Source organism: Mesoplodon densirostris, chromosome 4 (assembly GCF_025265405.1).
Source record: "Mesoplodon densirostris isolate mMesDen1 chromosome 4, mMesDen1 primary haplotype, whole genome shotgun sequence".
Taxonomy (NCBI): Eukaryota; Metazoa; Chordata; class Mammalia; order Artiodactyla; family Ziphiidae; genus Mesoplodon; species Mesoplodon densirostris.
The window spans coordinates 5,166,946-5,186,414 of record NC_082664.1 but is presented as its reverse complement, the minus strand read 5'-3'; the positions used below and the strand labels follow the sequence as shown (position 1 = coordinate 5,186,414).

The 19,469-nt window shown below is 36.7% G+C and overlaps 7 non-coding genes and 1 pseudogene across 7 annotated transcripts; all 8 read left to right on the top strand.

Moving 5' to 3' along the window:
- Positions 1 to 441: 441 nt before the first annotated feature.
- On the top strand, positions 442 to 514 carry LOC132489615 (small nucleolar RNA SNORD113/SNORD114 family). The gene has a single exon (XR_009532013.1). It is a non-coding gene; the product is annotated as a small nucleolar RNA SNORD113/SNORD114 family (small nucleolar RNA).
- An 883-nt stretch (positions 515 to 1,397) lies between these two features.
- On the top strand, positions 1,398 to 1,472 carry LOC132489626 (small nucleolar RNA SNORD113/SNORD114 family). Its single transcript, XR_009532021.1, has one exon. It is a non-coding gene; the product is annotated as a small nucleolar RNA SNORD113/SNORD114 family (small nucleolar RNA).
- Positions 1,473 to 2,217: 745 nt separating this feature from the next.
- On the top strand, positions 2,218 to 2,292 carry LOC132489596 (small nucleolar RNA SNORD113/SNORD114 family). The gene has a single exon (XR_009531997.1). It is a non-coding gene; the product is annotated as a small nucleolar RNA SNORD113/SNORD114 family (small nucleolar RNA).
- Positions 2,293 to 2,730: 438 nt separating this feature from the next.
- LOC132489597 (small nucleolar RNA SNORD113/SNORD114 family) lies at positions 2,731 to 2,805 on the top strand. The gene has a single exon (XR_009531998.1). It is a non-coding gene; the product is annotated as a small nucleolar RNA SNORD113/SNORD114 family (small nucleolar RNA).
- A 910-nt stretch (positions 2,806 to 3,715) lies between these two features.
- On the top strand, positions 3,716 to 3,791 carry LOC132489607 (small nucleolar RNA SNORD113/SNORD114 family; annotated as a pseudogene).
- Positions 3,792 to 4,651: 860 nt separating this feature from the next.
- LOC132489605 (small nucleolar RNA SNORD113/SNORD114 family) lies at positions 4,652 to 4,726 on the top strand. The gene has a single exon (XR_009532006.1). It is a non-coding gene; the product is annotated as a small nucleolar RNA SNORD113/SNORD114 family (small nucleolar RNA).
- Positions 4,727 to 5,901: 1,175 nt separating this feature from the next.
- Positions 5,902 to 5,976, top strand: LOC132489648 (small nucleolar RNA SNORD113/SNORD114 family). The gene has a single exon (XR_009532042.1). It is a non-coding gene; the product is annotated as a small nucleolar RNA SNORD113/SNORD114 family (small nucleolar RNA).
- A 13,062-nt stretch (positions 5,977 to 19,038) lies between these two features.
- Positions 19,039 to 19,112, top strand: LOC132489620 (small nucleolar RNA SNORD113/SNORD114 family). The gene has a single exon (XR_009532016.1). It is a non-coding gene; the product is annotated as a small nucleolar RNA SNORD113/SNORD114 family (small nucleolar RNA).
- The last annotated feature ends 357 nt before the right edge of the window (positions 19,113 to 19,469 follow it).

Here is a 19,469-nt window from a genome sequence, read left to right as displayed (position 1 = left end):
TCTATGGACAGATGTAAAATAGTCAAGGTTCTTATTCTTAAATTTTATTTATTTATTTATTTATGGCTGTGTTGGGTCTTCGTTTCTGTGCGTGGGCTTTCTCTAGTTGTGGCAAGTGGGGGCCGCCCTTCATCGCGGTGCACGGGCCTCTCACTATCGCGGCCTCTGTTGTGGAGCACAGGCTCCAGACGCGCAGGCTCAGTAATTGTGGCGCGCAGGCCCAGTTGCTCCGCGGGATGTGGGATCTTCCCAGGCCAGGGCTCGAACCTGTGTCCCCTGCATTGGCAGGCAGATTCTCAACCACTGCACCACCAGGGAAGCTCCAAGGTTCTTATTCTTTGTTTTTATGTGAATCATAGGGTTTTAAAAATTAATATCAGTGAATAAGAAATTAATTAATGAGCTAACGTACAGGAGGATGAGCGAGAAGAGGCTGACATGTGGATCGATGATGACGGCTGGTGGAGTATGAGTCATGGATGATGACTACTTCATTCTGGAATCTGAGGTCCGATCAGAAAGAAATATAGTCTGTTGCCTCTGTTTGAAATCCTATAGACTGATTTTTGGAATCTAAAGGGACTATTTTCTTAGACTATTTTTGTGAATTTTGATTCTTTTATTATAAATGGATCAATTAAAGAATCAGTGTGCAAATATAAAAAAGTGAGGATGCCGAGCATGAAGCATATGCACTCTTAAGATATGGGGTAAGGCAATAGAAACTGTTAAAATGTGTTGAGAATACTGAATACCATTAAGAAAAATAAGTGGTTCAAGTGTTCGAGAGCCTTACCTATTTGGCTCATGCTAATAGAGACGTTCTTATTCTGAGTCCATAGCAAGTCTGATATTATTCATTTTTTAAAGAGGAAATTGGTTAAGTATTGTCCCAGATTAACATATTACTAAATGATTGACTGAATGTAAGGTGGAGTGCACAGAACAGTGGAGATAATGTCTTGATCTTGTTATATCTGTTTTGCTTTGTACTTCTCAGAAAGAGGACACTGAACTCAGGAGCTCATGGGAGCATCTCTGTGTAGGAGCATTAAGTCCAGTGTGAGTAATAATCAAAGTTCTTGTCCTGGTTTGGGTGATTTGTTCAGGGTATCCCTGTAATAATTAAAAGTGTATTAAATATAAGAAAAAAGACCAACTATGGTCCAGTGATTAAATTGGAAGTGTCTGAAACATTAATCTGTTTTTACAATGATGATTAATGGAAGAGGTATATTCAATTAGGCAATGATTCTAAAGAAAAATGACAGGGATACTGAAAGCTCTTTTCCTTGTATTTTTGTAATTCATATATATTTACTTAATTTTTGTTAGTAGATTGATGAATTAATGTATAAACAACTGTAGAGGAGAATGAAGAAAAAGGGGCCCAACCCCAGATCAGTGATGGCGTCTGATGACCTAGGGGTCTTATACGATGAATGCCACATGTCTGGAAGTCTGAGGTCCAACACAAAACAAAAATCTAATCTGTTTCCTCTCTCACAAATGATCCTGTGGATCGATGTTAAGAGTTTACAAGGATACTGTTCTTGTAATTTTGGATTCATGGATTTATATATTATTAATATAAATTGATTAATGATAGAGCCAATAAACAAAATACAAATAAATAAAAATGAGGATGGTGCTTTGTCTACCTATGAATATACACGAGAGGCAAGAAATACTATTAATATAAACTGAGGAAACTGATGCATGTTAAGAAATAAATGGACCAACGGTGTTACTTCTTTTCCTAAGGATCATACAGACACTGACACAGACACTGACCTTGATAAGTAATACATAGTTTTATAGGCCTGGGTCTGTCTCAGTAGAGGATGTCAATCTTGTTTCATATGTATATATCTCATATGTACATATATTTGGAAAAATTAATAAATACCTTTGTAAATGAAAAAATGAAATGATGTAAACAAAGACTGATGGATCTTCTTTTGAAAGATCTAAATTTTTAATCATCCACCTCATCTTGTACTCCCCAGACTCGACACACTCAAGCTGATTCAAGCATTTTCTATGGTTTCCTCTGTGTGTTAAGAGCCTAGAGATGAATGTGAGTAAAGGTTAAGTTCTTGTGTTTAAGAAGTTTTTTTTTAAGGGTATTCACTGCACTGTTAAAAGTGTGAAATATAATCCAAAACACCAGTCATAGAAAATGTCCATGAGAATGAAGACACAGAGGCTCAGGTGTGGACCAGTGATGACCGTTGGTGGAGTATGAGCCATGGACGATGACTACTTTGTGTCTGAAACTCTGAGGTCCAATCAAAAAGGAAATATAATCTGTTGCCTCTGTTTGAAGTGATCTTATGGAAAGATGTTAGGATCATTTTTCTAAGGATCATATTATATTTATATTTATGCTTATGTATGTGTATAAATTATGGAAAATAATAAATACTTTCATGTCTGAGCAAACAAAGTGAAGAAAACCAGGACCAATTCAGAGAACGTCTCAAATTTTTTTTTCTGCTGTGTTCTGTACTCCTCAGAATGGACGCATGCTGGTGGGTTTAAGCATCTTGCATGGTCCTGTGCTCTATAGACCAATGTGAGTAATGCAGTAATTAAATTCATGTCTTTGAGAGCTTTTTTTTTCTCAAGTATTCACTATATTGTAAAAGTGTGAAATATAATATCAGTCACTTAATGAATTAATCAATGAACTATGCCAATGAGAATAAAGAAATAGAGGCCCATATATGGACCAGTGATGATGACTGATATCGTATGAGTCATGGATGATGAATACTATGTGTTTGAAACTCTGAGGTCCAGTAAAAAAAGAAGTATAATTTGTCACCTCTATTTGACATGCTATTACTGACAAGTATTAGGAAAATAAAAGAACAATTTTCTTGGTTTGTGTTTATGAGTCTTTGATTTTATTGATACTATAAAAATTAGCCCAAAGAAATAATCAATGTACAAGTGTAAATAAGTTAAGATGAAGAGGCTGAAGCATATTCACTCTTAATATATGTGGTGAGTCAATAAAAACTATTAACATAGATTGAAAATACTGAAGTTCATTAGGAAATCTAAGTGGCTCAAATGTCTGACCTCTTTGGTTGAGAATGATACAGACAGTAAATAACCATCAAAGTTCTTATTCTTGGTCTGTGTCAAGCTTGATGCTGTTTTGTTTGTTAAGAATAAATTAATAAACATGACCCCAATGTACTGTTTTCCTAAGTAAGTGATCATGTGAAAGTTGAAATGTACGTATCAGTGGAGTGTCTCTCAATCTTCTTATTATCTTCTCTGCTTTGTATTCCTCAGAATGGATGCAGCTGAATTAGTTAAGCATTGACCATTATCAGGAACTCTGCTGGTTGTCCTGTGTATAAGTACATGTGGTCCATGTAAGTAATTGTCAAATTCTTCTCTTGGTTTGGGTGCTTGTTTATTCGCTGTGATAATAAAAAATAGCATTAAATGTATTCAAAGAAGGCTAGGCATGGTCTATGGATAAATATGGAATTGACATGAGATGTTATGTTGTTTAATAGGTATTTGCCTCAATGAAGATGATTAATGAAAGAAGAATATTCAATGAGGCAAATGATTCTATAGATAGATATTAAGGATCTAGTCCTTGAATATTTGTGATTCACAGATATTTATTTTATTATTATTGATGAATTGATCAGTAAATATAGATCAGAATGAAGAAAGAGTCCAATCGTGGACCGATGATGATGGCTAGTGACGTATGAGTTGTATACGATGAGTACTTGTGTGTCTGAAACTCTGAGGTCCAGCACAAAGAAATCCAGCCCATTCCTTCTGTTTAAAGAGATTCTATAGACAGATGTCAGGAATATACAAAGATATTGTTCTTGATCTTTGTGTCTGTGAATTTTACAAAACCTTATTCTAAAAGAATAAACGGCAGAATAAATAAACAAATGTGTAAGTAAAAATGAAGAGTCTGAAGTATTGTTCATCTTTAAAATGTATAGTAAAGAAAATACTAATATAAATTTAAATCAATATTAAATGGATCAAGTGTATTACATCTTTGACTAAGGATGGTATAGACAGTGATATGTACAGTTTCTGATCTGAGTTAGTTACAAGTTTGATGCTGAATTTGTTAAGAGGAAAATAAATAAATATTACCATTAATCAATAAATACCTAAATGACTATGTATCTGGATGGTGGAGACAATGAATCAATGGAGAGAATGTCTCCATCTTTTTATTTTCTTCTCTGTTTGGTACTATTCAGAATGGATCTTCCAAGCTGATTGAGATTGTCATGTTGCCTCCGTGTCAGGAAAGAGACAAAGGTGAGTAACGGTCAAAGGTCAAAGTTCTTTTCTTGGTTTGGGTTATTTGTTTAAAGGTTTCACAGTATTATTTTAAAAAATAATAAATATAATTAAAATGAACTATGTCCAAATTTAAAAATCGTATGAAATATTATGTTATTTAATTAACATTGAAATTCACTGATCAAAGAGATAAAGTCTACATGGGATATGGCTTTATATACTATACTTGGGATATGCAAATATCTTGCTCTTGGGTTTTGGAATCATGTATTATATTATTATCAGTGAATTAATTTGATTTATTTAATACAGGTGCAGAAATGAATGAAGAAAAAGAGAAACATATACCAGTGATGACAACTGGTGGCATATGAGTTATAAACAATGAATACTATGTGTCTGGAACTCCGGGGTCCAACACAAAACATAATTAATTAAATCTCTCTTTTGGAAATGATCCAGTAGACCAGCGGTCCCCAACATTTTTGGCACCAGGGAGCGGTTTCGTGGAAGACAATTTTTCCACGGATGGCACGGAGGGAGACGGTTCACGCGGCAATGCGAACGATGGAGAGCAGCGATGGGGAGCGGCAGACGAAGCTTCGCTCGCTCGCCTGCTGCTCACTTCCTGCTGTGCAGCCCGGTTCCTAACAGGCCTTGGACCAGTACCGGTCTGCAGTCCGGGGGTTGGAGACCCCTGCTGTAGACAGATGTCAGAAATATACAAATATTGTGTTCTTATTTTGAGTTCATAGATTTAGATTTATTATTACTAATGGATTGATGGTAGAATAAAATAGAATAGATAAAGAAGAATGTTAAGCATTGTCCAGCTATGAACATATGTGGTGAGGCAAGAAATCTTAGTAATAAAAATTGAAGAAGACAGTGCTGCCTCCTAAGAAATAAATGAATCAAGGATGTTACCTCTGTGGCTAAGAATCATGTAGCCTGATAAATAAGAGTCAGTTTTATTTACTGGATCAGTTTCAAGTTTGAGAGAGTTTCCTCTGTTAAGAGAAAAAAAATCTATATCATGAAAAATATATAAATACCTAAATGATGGAGTAAATGAACGGTGGAAAGCAGGGATCAATGGAAATAAGGTCTCAATTATCTTTATCATTTGCTCTGCTCTGTAGGCCTCAGAATGGACACACCTGAAATGATTTAAGCATCTTCCATGGGTACCAGGTCTATGGTTGCACCCGTGTGTTAGGAGCATACAGACCAATGTGAGTAATAGTTAAAATTCTTGTCTTATTTTAGTGTTTTTTAAAAAAGAATATTCACTGTATCGTTATGAAGTATTGATGTGAAGTATAATTGCATAAGGCTAACTATAGCCCAGTGAACAATATGGAATTGATTATATAAATACGGGGTTGATTATATTGATTAATGCATATAGGAAAATCAGAATAATAAATGAGAGAGATATATTGATGTGAGAATTATCCTATATACAGTTTAGGGCTATCAAGGCTCTTCTTGGGCTTCTGTGAATAATAGGGTTTAAAAATTATTATTAGTGAATTAATGAATTAATCAATGGACAATGTACAAACGATTGAAGAAAAGGAGGGACAATACTGGATCGATGATGGCTATTGGTGTAGTCATGTATGTCGTGTATGATGAATATGTGTCTGGAACTCTGAGGCCTGATGCAAATGGAAACTAGTCCATTGCCCTGTGTGAAGTGATCCTATAGACAGATGCCATGAATATACAAGAATCTCATTTTTGGTTTACGTTCATTCATTCTCTATTTTTATAGTCAGATCAATGAAATAATAGATAAATACATACATAAATAAAGATGAAAGTCGTTAAGTATTGTCCAATTATAAAAATATGTAGCAAGACAAGAAATACTATTAACGTATTTTGAAAATACTTCTATTTATTAGGAAACAAATCATACAAGGTGTTACCTCTGGCTATGGATTTTATAGGCAGTGTGAAGTAGTTAATAGGCAATGTCCATATTCTGTGTCAGTGGCAAGATCGTTATTGTTTGTTTACTTAGGAGACATTAAGTAAACATTTTCCCAAGTTGCTCATTTCCTAAATAACTCACTAACTGAAAGGTGAAATACAAGGACCAATGTTGATTAGGTCTCAGCCTTTTAAAATCATCTCCTCTGCTCTGTACTACTCAGAATGGACCCCCTCAAGCTGGCTTAACGATTCTTCCATGATCACATGTTCTATGGTTTAGAGCATGGTGACCAATGTGAGTAATAGTCAAAGTTATTGCCTCGGTTTGGGTTGTTTGTTTAAGGGTATTCATTGTATTATTTTAAAATGTGAAATATAATCAGTGAATGCCAACCATGGCCCCCAAATGCAATTAATATGAAGCATTATGTTTATTCATCCAAATCAAAACATTGTGGTCAATTAATGGAAGAGATGGTTTGCTGAGGGAAATAATTCTACAGACAGATGTTAAGGATTAGTCCATGCTAACCTTGGACTAACAATAAGTAAAGTTAGACGTGAAAATGAAGCAATTATGATGACTAATCCATACATTCAACACAAGGCCGATTAACAAAAGAGATCTGGACTTTTCACTCTGTAGAAAATGATTATACATACAGATGTTAGGGATATTAAAACTACTTTAGAAATTTATGAGTATATGTTTCTCATTATGAATTAACGATTTATCTCTAAACAAAAATATAATTGAATGAAAAAAAGAGGATGAAGTCTGAAGTAATATTGAGGACTGGTGGCATGTGAGTCAAGGATGAGCAATGCTTACCTAGAACCCCAAAGTCCAAAGCAAAAAGAAATCTAGTCCATTCTTCTGATATAAATGAGCCTATAACGACTTGTTAAGGATATCCAAGGATCTTATTTTTGGGCTTTTGAGTTTCATAGATATTGATTGCTTATTAAAAGTTAATCAAATGTATGAATAAATGAAGGAAAAATAGGGCCAAATCTGGAATAACTGTAGAGTATGTGATAAACATCGTTACCAATCTATTTCTAAGGAACCGAAGTCTATTAAAAATATGTAGAGGAGTTTATATCATGAGACCCAGAGAGAGATGTTTGTAATTGTTGATGTTTATGTTCTGGGTTATCTTTGGGTTGCAGGCAATTTTTTAAAAATTAAGAAATGGGAAAAAACAGTTTATATAATTGAACCCCCTTACTACATTAAAGAGGGCTTAACATGAACCAGTGACAAAAATGTGTCATATGACAAGTTATGATCAAGCCCTTGGCTTCAATGTTCCATTGGTAATCATTTCACAGTGTATACGTAAATCAAATCTTCATGTTGTACATTTTAATATATGCAAACTATGTTTGTCAATTACTCCTAAATAAAGTTGGGAATAAAAAGTATATAGTCCTTTGATGCTTAATGATAGTGAGGGCCTGGATGCAGTTACTATTAATGAATGTTATTGAATTGAGTTTGTATATAAGGATACTGATCTTAGTATTATAAATTAATAAATAAGCTAATACCTTAATAAGATCAAAGGGGACAAAGCACCTGGCTAGTTATGAATATGTGATATAACATGATTCATCAGTTTTACTCCTGTTGTGTCCCTCTTGAGAAAAAAGAATCTTAGCTCTGGCCAGTTTGAATAAGGGGGATTAGACAGATATACACAATAGGCATTTGTCTCTTGGTTTCTGGGAAGTTAATCATTTTGCATTTTGTTTACGACACGAATAGTTTGTCAAATTCTTTCACGAATTAAAGAATGGATGAATGAAAATTAAAGCTATTAATAAATAGCTACTGACAAATAAATTCAAAGAAGACCAAATATGGATATATGCTGAAGATAGGCAATGTGGCAAGTTTTATGAAGTCATCGAATTCAGTACAATTTTTTAAAAGTTTGAGGGTTTTACATTCACTTTCACAGCTACTAATTATTCCATATTAGGTTTGCACCACAGTTTATAAACACTCCTCTGTGGAAAAGATCTAAGCTGTGAATTGAGTGAAGCAACCCACAGGAAAATGTAAGATATTTACGGTGTTTGGATGTGGAGTGTTTGGTGGGCCCATGGTGGTTCTTTCTTACATCTTTAAAGAATGCAGAAGTTAAATGAAAACGAGTCAAGAACGGATCCATGATGTGAATGGAATGCAGTCTGAATGTGTCTTGTGATTAATTTGTTTCTGCATCACTGAAGTTCATTTCAAAAGGAGATTTGATATATCTGTGGGAATAAGTGTATAGCTAGATTTCAGTAATTTTCAAGCATCTAATTCTGGGGTTTAAATGGATCATGGGGACTTATTACATTATTCTAAGGGAATAAATTAAAGAATCAATAGATGGATAGATAAATGATAGGTAGATAGATAAAGAGAGTAAAGCTGGGTTAATTAAGAAAAAATGTTGCGAGAGAAATTTTTGTTCATATAATTCTGAAGCACAGCAGTGCATTAAGAAACCAGTAGATCAAGGGTTTTACCTCTCTGGGATAGGTTAATAACAGAGCAGTGTTCTTGAGTGAGAATCAGAATCATCCGAAGGGCTTGTTAAACTACAGATTGCTGGTCCCACTCTCAGCATTTCTGATTCAGTAAAATTAGTGTAGGGTCTGCTAATCTGCGTTCCTAACACGTTCCCAAGTTCTGCTAATGCTGCCTATCAGGAAACAACGTTTTGAGAATCACAGATAAAGTCAAATATATGTCATAATAGTTAGTGCTGTTGCTATGTGTCAGAGATGAGTTCCATGTTGCTTATTTTTAAAGAAATAACAAATACATTAATTAATAAACATCTAAAAGTCTAAGTAAACGAAAGGAGAAAAGCATGGTCCAATGGAGAAAATGTCTCATTCCTTTAACATCATCTTTGTACTCTACAAAATGGGTGCACCTGAACTGATTTAAGCATTCTGAAAAGACCAAGATCTGTAAGCTGCCAGTATGTTTAGGAATGTATATTTTAAATGAGTACGTGGCTACATACATGAACAAAATCAAACAAGGATAGGCCTGTACTAAGGATGAGGAACCAAAGTTTATGATTAATTTGATCACTTGGGATAAAAACAGGTTGAGTCCATGTCATTCATTTTATAGCTCTTTAAATTTGTTTTAGGTTTTCTCTATACATTCCTTAATTGATAACGATGTAAACTATTTTCATTATGAGGACGGAGCACATAGGAGACGTAAGTACTAGTCAGTATTGTAGTGCTGATGGTGGGTTCATGCTATATATAGAAACAATATACAAATTATATGAAGAAAAGGCTAACCATGGACCAATTCTGAACTATATTTTATGATGAAAACATCTACGAACTACTGAGGTCCATTACAAAAAAATATTAAGTGTTTACATTTGTGGGAATGAGCCCATGGATAGATTTCAGTAATATTCAAGGATCGTATTCTCAGTCTTTGGTGCTTCATGGATTTTGATTTTATTAAGTGAATAAATGAAAGAATAAACAGATATGTCAGTGTATAAAGATGAAAAGGGTGAAGCATATCAAACTATGAAAATATGTGGCGAGGTATGAATTACTATTAATATAACTTAGAACCATAAGAGTTCATTAAGTGATAAATGGATCAAGCAGGTTACACTTTGGGGTAAGGATGATATAGATAGTTATATGTATTAGTCTGTCTTCTTGCTTTGAGTCAGTCATGAGTTTGAGTAGTTTGTTTACTTTAGTGAAAAAGAAGTATATCACACTATAAAATAATAAATACTTAAATATTAAGAAAATGAAATGAGAAAGCCATGTATTAATGGGAAGAATGTCTCAATATTTTATTATCTGCATCGCTTATACTCAGAATGAATGAACTGAACTGATGTAAGCCTTTTGCCCTGGCTGTGAATTCTGTATTACGAGCAAAGAGACCAATGTGAGTAATGGTCAAAGCCCTTATCTTGGTGTGGGTGGTTTGTTTAAGAATATTCACTGTTTTGTTAAAAACATGTATTAAGTATAATCTAAGAAGTTAGCCATGGCCCACTATGGGTTTCATATGTCACATACGTCCCTTAATGAATAGGTGCAAACTAAGATTGATTAATGAAAGATATAGTTGCTGAGGGAAATTCTTCTATGTACAGATGTTAAGGATACTTGAAACTCTTGTTCTTGAGTTTTTGTGCTTCATGTAAATTTATTTTATTATTATTACACAATTAAAAATTAAAAATCAATGAGTGTGCAAATGAACGAGGAGAAAGAGGGCAAATCCTGGACTGATAAGGGACCGCTGGTGGGGTATGAATCACGGGTGATGGATGGTATGTATCTGGCTCTGAGGTACTGTACAGAAAGAGATCTAGTCTATGGTCTCTGTTGGAAGTGACCCTCAAGACAGACTAGGAATGCACTGAAGTCTGTTCTTGGACTTCTGTGGTTCATGAATTTTGTTGGTATTATTGCTACAAAAAATCAATAACAAAATCTATACAATTACGTAAATAAAGTTGAAAGGGTGAAGTACTGTCCAGTTATATGAGACAAGAAATGCTATTAATTTAATTTGGAAACACGAGTATCCATTAAGATATAATTGGATCAATACTATATAAAGGTTAGTTATTAAATTCTGGAAAGTATTTAATTAAATTAATTAATTAATTAATTTACATCTGTATTGGAGTATAATTGCTTTACAATGGTGTGTTAGTTTTTGCTTTATAACAAAGTGAATAAGTTATACATATACATATATCCCCATATCTCTTCCCTCTTGTGTCTCCCTCCCTCCCACCCTACTTATCCCATCCCTCTAGGTGGTTGCGAAGCACCGAGCTGATCTCCCTGTGCTATGCGGCTGCTTCCCACTAGCTATCTATTTTACATTTGGTAGTGTATATATGTCCATGCCACTCTCTCATTTTGTGCCAGCTTACCCTTCCCTCTCCCTGTATCCTCAAGTCCATTCTCTAGTAGGTCTGCGCCTTTATTCCCGTCTTGCCCCTAGGTTCTTCATGACCATTTTGTTGTTTGTATTTTAGATTCCATATATATGTGTTAGCATATGGTATTTGTTTTTCTCTTTCTGACTTACTTCACTCTGTATGACAGACTCTAGGTCCATTCACCTCACTACAAATAACTCAATTTCGTTTCTTTTCAGGGCTGAGTAATATTCCATCGTATATATGTGCCACATCTTCTTTATCCATTCATCTGTTGATGGACACTTAGGTTGCTTCCATGTCCTGGTTATTGTAAACAGAGCTGCAATGAACATTGTGGTACATGACTCTTTTTGAATTACGGTTTTCTCAGGGTATATGCCCAGTAGTGGGATTGCTGGGTCGTTTGGTAGTTCTACTTGTACTTTTTTTGAGGAACCTCCATACTGTTTTCCATAGTGGCTGTATCAATTTACATTCCCACCAACAGTGCAAGAGGGTTCCCTTTTCTCCACACCCTCTCCAGCATTTATTGTTTGTAGATTTTTTGATGATGGCCGTTCTGACTGGTGTGAGACTCATTGTACTTTTGATTTGCATTTCTCTAATGATTAATGATGTTGAGCATTCTTTCATGTGTCTGTTGGCAATCTGTATATCGTCTTTGGAGAAATGTCTCTTTAGGTCTTCTTTCCATTTTTGGATTGGGTTGTTTGATTTTTTGATATGAGCTGCATGAGCTGCTTGTAAATTTTGGAGATTAATCCTTTGTCAGTTGCTTCATTTGCAAATATTTTCTCCCATTCTGAGGGTTGTCTTTTGGTCTTGTTTATGGTTTCATTTGCTGTGCAAAAGCTTTTAAGTTTCATTAGGTCCCATTTGTTTATTTTTGTTTGTATTTCCATTTCTCTAGGAGGTGGGTCAAAAAGGATCTTGCTGTGATTTATGTCATAGAGTGTTCTGCCTGTGTTTTCCTCTAAGTGTTTTATAGTGTCTGGCCTTACATTTATGTCTTTAATCCACTTTGAGTTTATTTTTGTGTATGGTGTTCTAATTTCATTCTTTTACACGTAGTTGTCCAGTTTTCCCAGCACCACTTATTGAAGAGGCTGTCTTTTCTCCATTGTATATTCTTGCCTCCTTTATCAAAGGTAAGGTGACCATGTGTGCATGGGTTTATCTCTGGGCTACCTATCCTGTTCCACTGATTTATATTTCTGGTTTTGTGACAGTACCATAATGTCTTGATTACTGTAGCTTCGTAGTATAGTCTGAAGTCAGGAAGCCTTATTACTCCAGCTCCGTTTTTCTTTCTCAAGATTACTTTGCTATTCGGGGTCTTTTGTGTTTCCATACAAATTGTGAAATTTTTTTGTTCTAGTTCTGTGAAAAATGCCAGTGGTAGTTTGATAGGGATTGCACTGAATCTGTATATTGCTTTGGGTAGTAGAGTCATTTTCACAATGTTGATTCTTCCAATCCAACAACATGGTATATCTCTCCATCTGTTTGTATCATCTTTAATTTCTTTCATCACTGTCTTATAATTTTCTGCATACAGGTTTTTTGTCTCCTTAGGTTGGTTTATTCCTAGATATTTTATTCTTTTTGTTGCAATGGTAAATGAGAGTGTTTCCTTAATTTCACTTTCAGATTTTTCATCATTAGTGTATAGGAATGCAAGAGATTTCTGTGCATTAATTTTGTGTCCTGCTACTTTACCAAATTCATTGATTAGCTCTAGTAGTTTTCTGGTAGCACCTTTAGGATTCTCTATGTATAGTATTATGTCATCTGCAAACAGTGACAGCTTTACTTCTTCTTTTCCAATTTGGATTCCTTTTATTTCTTTTTCTTCTCTGATTGCTGTGACTAAAACTTCCAAAACTATGTTGAATAATAGTGGTGAGAGTGGGCAACCTTGTCTTGTTCCTCATCTTAGTGGAAATGGTTTCAATTTTTCACCATTGAGGATGATGTTGTCTGTGGGTTTGTCATATATGGCCTTTATTATGTTGAGGTAAGTTCCCTCTCTGCCTACTTTCTGGAGGGTTTTTATCACAAACGGGTGTTGAATTTTGTCGAAAGATTTCTCTGCATCTATTGAGATGATCATATGGTTTTTATTCTTCAATTTGTTAATATGGTTTATCACATTGATTGATTTGCATATATTGAAGAATCCTTGCATTCCTGGGATAAACCCCACTTGATAATAGTGTATGTTATCTCTTCTCTAAATGTTGGATAGAATTCGCCCATGAAGCCATCTGGTCCTGGGCTTTTGTTTGTTGGAAGATTTTTTTTTTTTTTTTTTTTTGCGGTATGCGGGCCTCTCACTGTTGTGGCCTCCCCCGTTGCGGAGCACAGGCTCCGGATGCGCAGGCTCCAGACGCGCAGGCTCAGCGGCCATGGCTCACGGGCCCAGCCGCTCCGCGGCATATGGGATCCTCCCAGACTGGGGCACGAACCCGTATCCCCTGCATCGGCAGGCGGACTCTCAACCACTTGCGCCACCAGGGAGGCCCTGTTGGAAGATTTTTAATCGCAGTTTCAATTTCAGTGCTTGTGATTGGTCTGTTCATATTTTCCATTTCTTCCTGGTTCAGTCTCGGAAGGTTGTGCATTTCTAAGAATTTGTCCATTTTTTCCAGGTTGTCAATTTTATTGGCATATAGTTGCTTGTAGTAATCTCTCATGATCCTTATATTTCTGCAGTGTCAGTTGTTACTTCTCCTTTTTCATTTCTAATTCTATTGATTTGAGTCTTCTCCTTTTTTTTTCTTGATGAGTCTGGCTAATGGTTTATCAATTTTGTTTATCTTCTCAAAGAACCACCTTTTAGTTTTATTGATCTTTGCTATTGTTTCCTTCATTTCTTTTTCATTTATTTCTGATCTGATCTTTATGATTTCTTTCCTTCTGCTAACTTTGGGGTTTTTTGTTTTTCTTTCTCTAATTGTTTTAGGTGTAAGTTTAGGTTGTTTATTTGAGATGTTTCTTGTTTCTTAACATAGGATTTTATTGCTATAAACTTCCTTCTTAGAACTGCTTTTGCTGCATCCAATAGGTTTTGGGTCGTCGTCTTTTCATTGTCATTTTTTTCTAAGTATTTTTTAATTTCTTCTTTGATTTGTTCAGTGATCTCTTGGTTATTAAGTAGTGTATTGTTTAACCTCCATATGTTTGTACTTTTTACAGATTTTCCCCCCTGTAATTGATATCTAGTCTCATAGTGTTGTGGTCGGAAAAGATACTTAATATGATTTCAATTTTCTTATATTTACTGAGGTTTGATTTGTGACCCAACATATGATCTATCCTGGAGAATGTTCTGTGAGCACTTGAGAAGAAAGTGTATTCTGTTGTTTCTGGATGGAATGTTCCATAAATATCAATTAAGCCCATCTTGTTTTATGTATCATTTAAAGCTTGTGTTTCCTTATTTATTTCATTTTGGATGATCTGTCCATTGGTGAAAGTGGGGTGTTAAAGTCCCCTGCTATGACTGTGTTACTCTTGATTTCCCCTTTTATGGGTGTTAGTATGTGCCTTATATATTGAGGTGCTCCTATGTTGGGTGCATAAATATTTACAATTGTTATATATTCTTTTTGGAGTGATCCCTTGATCATTATGTAGCGTCCTTCTTTGTCTCTTGTAATAGTCTTTGTTTTAAAGTCTATTTTGTCTGATATGAGAATCGCTACTCCAGCTTTCTTTTGATTTCCATTTGCATGGAATATCTTTTTCCATCCCCTCACTTTTGGTCTGTATGTGTCCCTAGGTCTGAAGTGGGTCTCTTGTAGACAGCCTATATATGAGTCTTGTTTTTGCATGCATTCAGCCAGTCTATGTCTTTTGGTTGGAGCATTTAATCCATTTACATTTAAGGTAATTATCAATATGTATATTCCTATTACCATTTTCTTAATTGTTTTGACTTTGTTATTGTAGGTCTTTTCCTTCTCTTGTGTTTCCCACTTAGAGAAGTTCCTTTAGCATTTGTTGTAAAGCTGGTTTGGTGGTGCTGAATTCTCTTAGCTTTTGCTTGACTGTAAAAGTTTTAATTTCTCTGTCAAATCTGAATGAGATTCTTGCTGGGTAGGGTAATCTTGGTTGTAGGTTTTTCCCCTTCATCACTTTAAATTTGTCCTGCCACTCCCTTCTGGCTTGCAGAGTTTCTGCTGAAGGATCAGCTGTTAACCTTATGGGGATTCCGTTGTGTGTTATTTGTTGTTTTTCCCTTGTTGCTTTTAATATTTTTCCTTTGTATTTAATTTTTGATAGTTTGATTAATATATGTCTTGGTGTGTTCCTCCTTGGATTTATCCTGTATGGGACTCTCTGTGCTTCCTGGACTTGATTAACTATTTCCTTTCCCATATTAGGGAAGTTTTCAACTATAATCTCTTCAAATATTTTCTCAGTCCCTTTCTTTTTCTCTTCTTCTTCTGGGACCCCTATAATTCAAATGTTGGTGCGTTTAATGTTGTCCCAGAGGTCTCTGAGACTGTCCTCAATTCTTTTCATTATTTTTTCTTTATTCTGCTCTGTGGTAGTTATTTTTACTATTTTATCTTCCAGGTCACTTATCTGTTCTTCTGCCTCAGTTATTCTGCTATTGATCCCTTCTAGAGAATTTTTAATTTCATTTATTATGTTGTTCATCACTGTTTCTTGGCTCTTTAGTTCTTCTAGGTCCTTGTTAAGCGTTTCTTTTATTTCCTCCATTCTATTTCCAAGATTTTGGATCACCTTAACTATCATTATTCTGAATTCTTTTTCAGGTAGACTGCCTATTTCCTCTTCATTTGTTATGTCTGGTGGGTTTTTACCTCGCTCCTTCATCTGCTGTGCGTTTCTCTGTCTTCTCATTTTGTTTAACTTACTATGTTTGGGGTCTCCATTTCATAGGCTGCAGGTTCGTTTTTCCCTTTGTTTTTGGTGTCTGTGCCCAGTGGCTAAGGTTGGTTCAGTGGGTTGTGTAGGCTTCCTGGTGGAAAGGACTAGTGCCTGTGTTCTGGTGGATGAGGCTGGATCTTGTCTTTCTGGTGGGCAAGTCCATGTCTGGTGGTGTGTGTTGGGGTGTCTGTGGCCTTATTATGATTTTAGGCAGCCTCTTTGCTAATGGGTAGGGCTGTGTCCCTGTCTTGCTAGTTGTTTGGCATAGGGTGTCCAGCACTGTAGCTTGCTGGTCTTTTGAGTGGAACTGGGTCTTGGCATTGAGGTGGAGATCTCTGGGAGATTTTCACCATTTGATATTACGTGGAGCTGGAAGGTCCTTTGTGGACCAATGTCCTGAACTTGGCTCTCCCACCTCAGAGGCACAGCCCTGACGTCTGGCTGGAACACCAAGAGCCTGTCATCCACATGACTCAGAATAAAAGTTAGAAAAAGAAAGAAAGAAAGAAAGAAGATAAAATAAAATAATAGTTATTAAATAAAAAATAATTATTAAAATAATTTTTCAAAAGTAATAAAAAAAGAAAGAAGAGAGCAACCAAACCAAAAAACAAATCCACCAATGATAACAAGTGCTAAAAACTATACTGAAAAAAAAAAGAAAGAAAGAAATGGACAGAGAGAACCCTAGGACAAATGGTAAAAGCAAAGCTATACAGACAAAATCTCACACAGAAGCATACACATAGACACTGACGAAAAGAGAAAAAGGGGGAAAAATATATCGTTGCTCCCACAGTCCACCTCCTCAATTTGGGATGATTCGTTGTCTATTCAGGTATTCCACAGATGCAGGGTACATCAAGTTGATTGTAGAGATTTAGTCCACTGCTCCTGAGGCTGCTGGGAGAGATTCCCCTTTCTCTTCTTTGTTCGCACAGCTCCCGGGGTTCAGCTTTGGATTTGGCCCTGCCTCTGCGTGTAGGTCGCCGGAGGGCATCTGTTCTTCACTCAGACAGGACGGGGTTAAAGAAGCCGCTGATTCAGGGGCTCTGGCTCACTCAGGCCGAGCAGAGGGAGGGGTAGGGATGTGGGGCGAGCCTGCGGCTGCAGAGGCCGGCATGACGTTGCACCAGCCCGAGGCGCGCCATGAGTTCTCCCGGGGAAGTTGTTCCTGAATTCCGGGACCCTGGCAGTGGCGGGCTGCACAGGCTCCCGGGAGGGGAGGTGTGGACAGTGACCTGTGCTTGCACACAGGCTTCTTGGTGGCGGCAGCAGCAGCCTTAGCGTCTCATGCCCGTCTCTGGGGTCTGCGCTGATTGCCGCGGCTCGTGCCCGTCTCTGGAGCTCCTTTAAGCAGCTCTCTTAATCCCCTCTCCTTGCGCACCAGGAAACAAAGAGGCAAGAAAAAGTCTCTTGCCTCTGTGGCAGGTCCAGACTTTTCCCCGGACTCCCTCCCGTCTAGCTGTGGCACATTAGCCCCTTCAGGCTGTGTTCACGCCGCCAACCCCAGTCCTCTCCCTGCGCTCCCACCGAAGACCGAGCCTCAGCTCCCCGCCCCGCCCGCCTTGGAAGGGTAGCAGACAAGCCTCTCGGGCTGGTGAGTGCCGGTCAACACCGATCCTCTGTGCAGGAATCTCTCTGCTTTGCCCTCCACACCCCTGTGACATCGCTCTCCTCCGCGGCTCCAAAGCTTCCCCGCTCCGCTGCCCACAGTCTCTGCCCACGAAGGGGCTTCCTAGTGTGTGGAAACCTTTCCTCCTTCACAGCTCCCTCCCACTGGTGCAGGTTCCATCACTATTCTTTTGTCTCTGTTTTTTCTTTTCTCTTTTGCCCTACCCAGGTACGTGGGGAGTTTCTTGCCTTTTTGGAGGTCTGAGGTCTTCTGCCAGCGTTCAGTAGGTGTTCTGTAACAGTTGTTCCACATGTAGATGTATTTCTGATGTATCTGTGGGGAGGAAGGTGATCTCCACGTCTTACTCTTCCACCATCTTGAAGCTCCTCTCTCTGGCAAGTATTTTAGTAGCATTTGACCTATCTTGAATTTTCATGAATAATTTTTTCACTTATACCAAACACTGAGCCTTCATTTTACTTGGCCTTGTCATATTTTTGTTTTATGTAATAAATTTACTTGAGTTGTATTAAAAAAATAAAAGAAGTAATTGGGTAAAGGTTATTACCTCTTTGGCTAACTATCACATAGCCAGGGATAATATATAGTCAATGTTACTATTCTGGATCAGTAGTCAGTTCAAGGTTCTCTTTTTTTAGGAGATGAGACAAAGAATTATTAACATCACTTAGTAAATATTTAAATGCCTAAGAAAATGAAATGTGGACAGCAATGATCAATGGAAATAATGCTTCAATCTTTTTATCATCTGCTATGCTTTGTACTCCTCAGGGTGGGTACTGAATGCTGTTCAAGGTTCTGCCATGATCCCTGTGATCAAAAAATTTACGTTTGCATGTACGTATGTGGACCAGCCTAAGTAATAATTAAATTTCTTGTCGAGGCGACTAATGCCATTCACTATCAAGGACTTCCCTGGTGGTCCAGTGGTTAAGACTCTGCACTTCCACTGCAGGGGGCGAGGGTTCAATCCCTGGTTGGGGAACTAAGATCCTACATGTTGCGCAGCCAGAAAAAAAGTATCTATGAAATATAATGACAGAAGGCCAACCATAGCCTGATAATGAAGCTGGTGTTGACATGAAGCATGAGGTTGATTAATTGATATATTAGACATTGAGGTCAAATAGAGAAAGAGATCTAGTCTCTGTGGGAAATAATTCTATAGACAGATCTTAGGAATTTTCAAGAAACTTCTTAGGTTTTTGTGATTTACATGAATTTATTTTGTTATTATTTGTGAATGATTGAATTAAACAAAAGATGAAGAATAAGGGTAAGTTATGGACCAATGATGATGACTGGCGCATATGAGTCATATACAGTGAATATTACGTGTCGGGAGCTCTGAGGTCCAACTTAAAAAGAATCTAGTACATTCACCCTGTTTGACATGTTCCATTAGACATTTGTCACATATATGCAAGGATCTTTTTCTTGGACTTGTGGCCATAGACTTAAAAAATATTGTTATAAAAGAATCAGTAGCAGAGTAAGGTTGATGTTTGATTGATTAAGAGAAAAATAAATAAATATTACTATAAATTAATAAATACCTAAATTACTATGTATATGAATGGTAGAAAGTATGGATTAATGGCATGAATGTCTCAATCTTTTTATTACCTTCTCTGCTTGGTACTCTTCAGAACAGATACTGGAGCTGATTTCAGCTTCCACCATGATCAAGGTTACCGTACTGCCTCTGTCAGGAA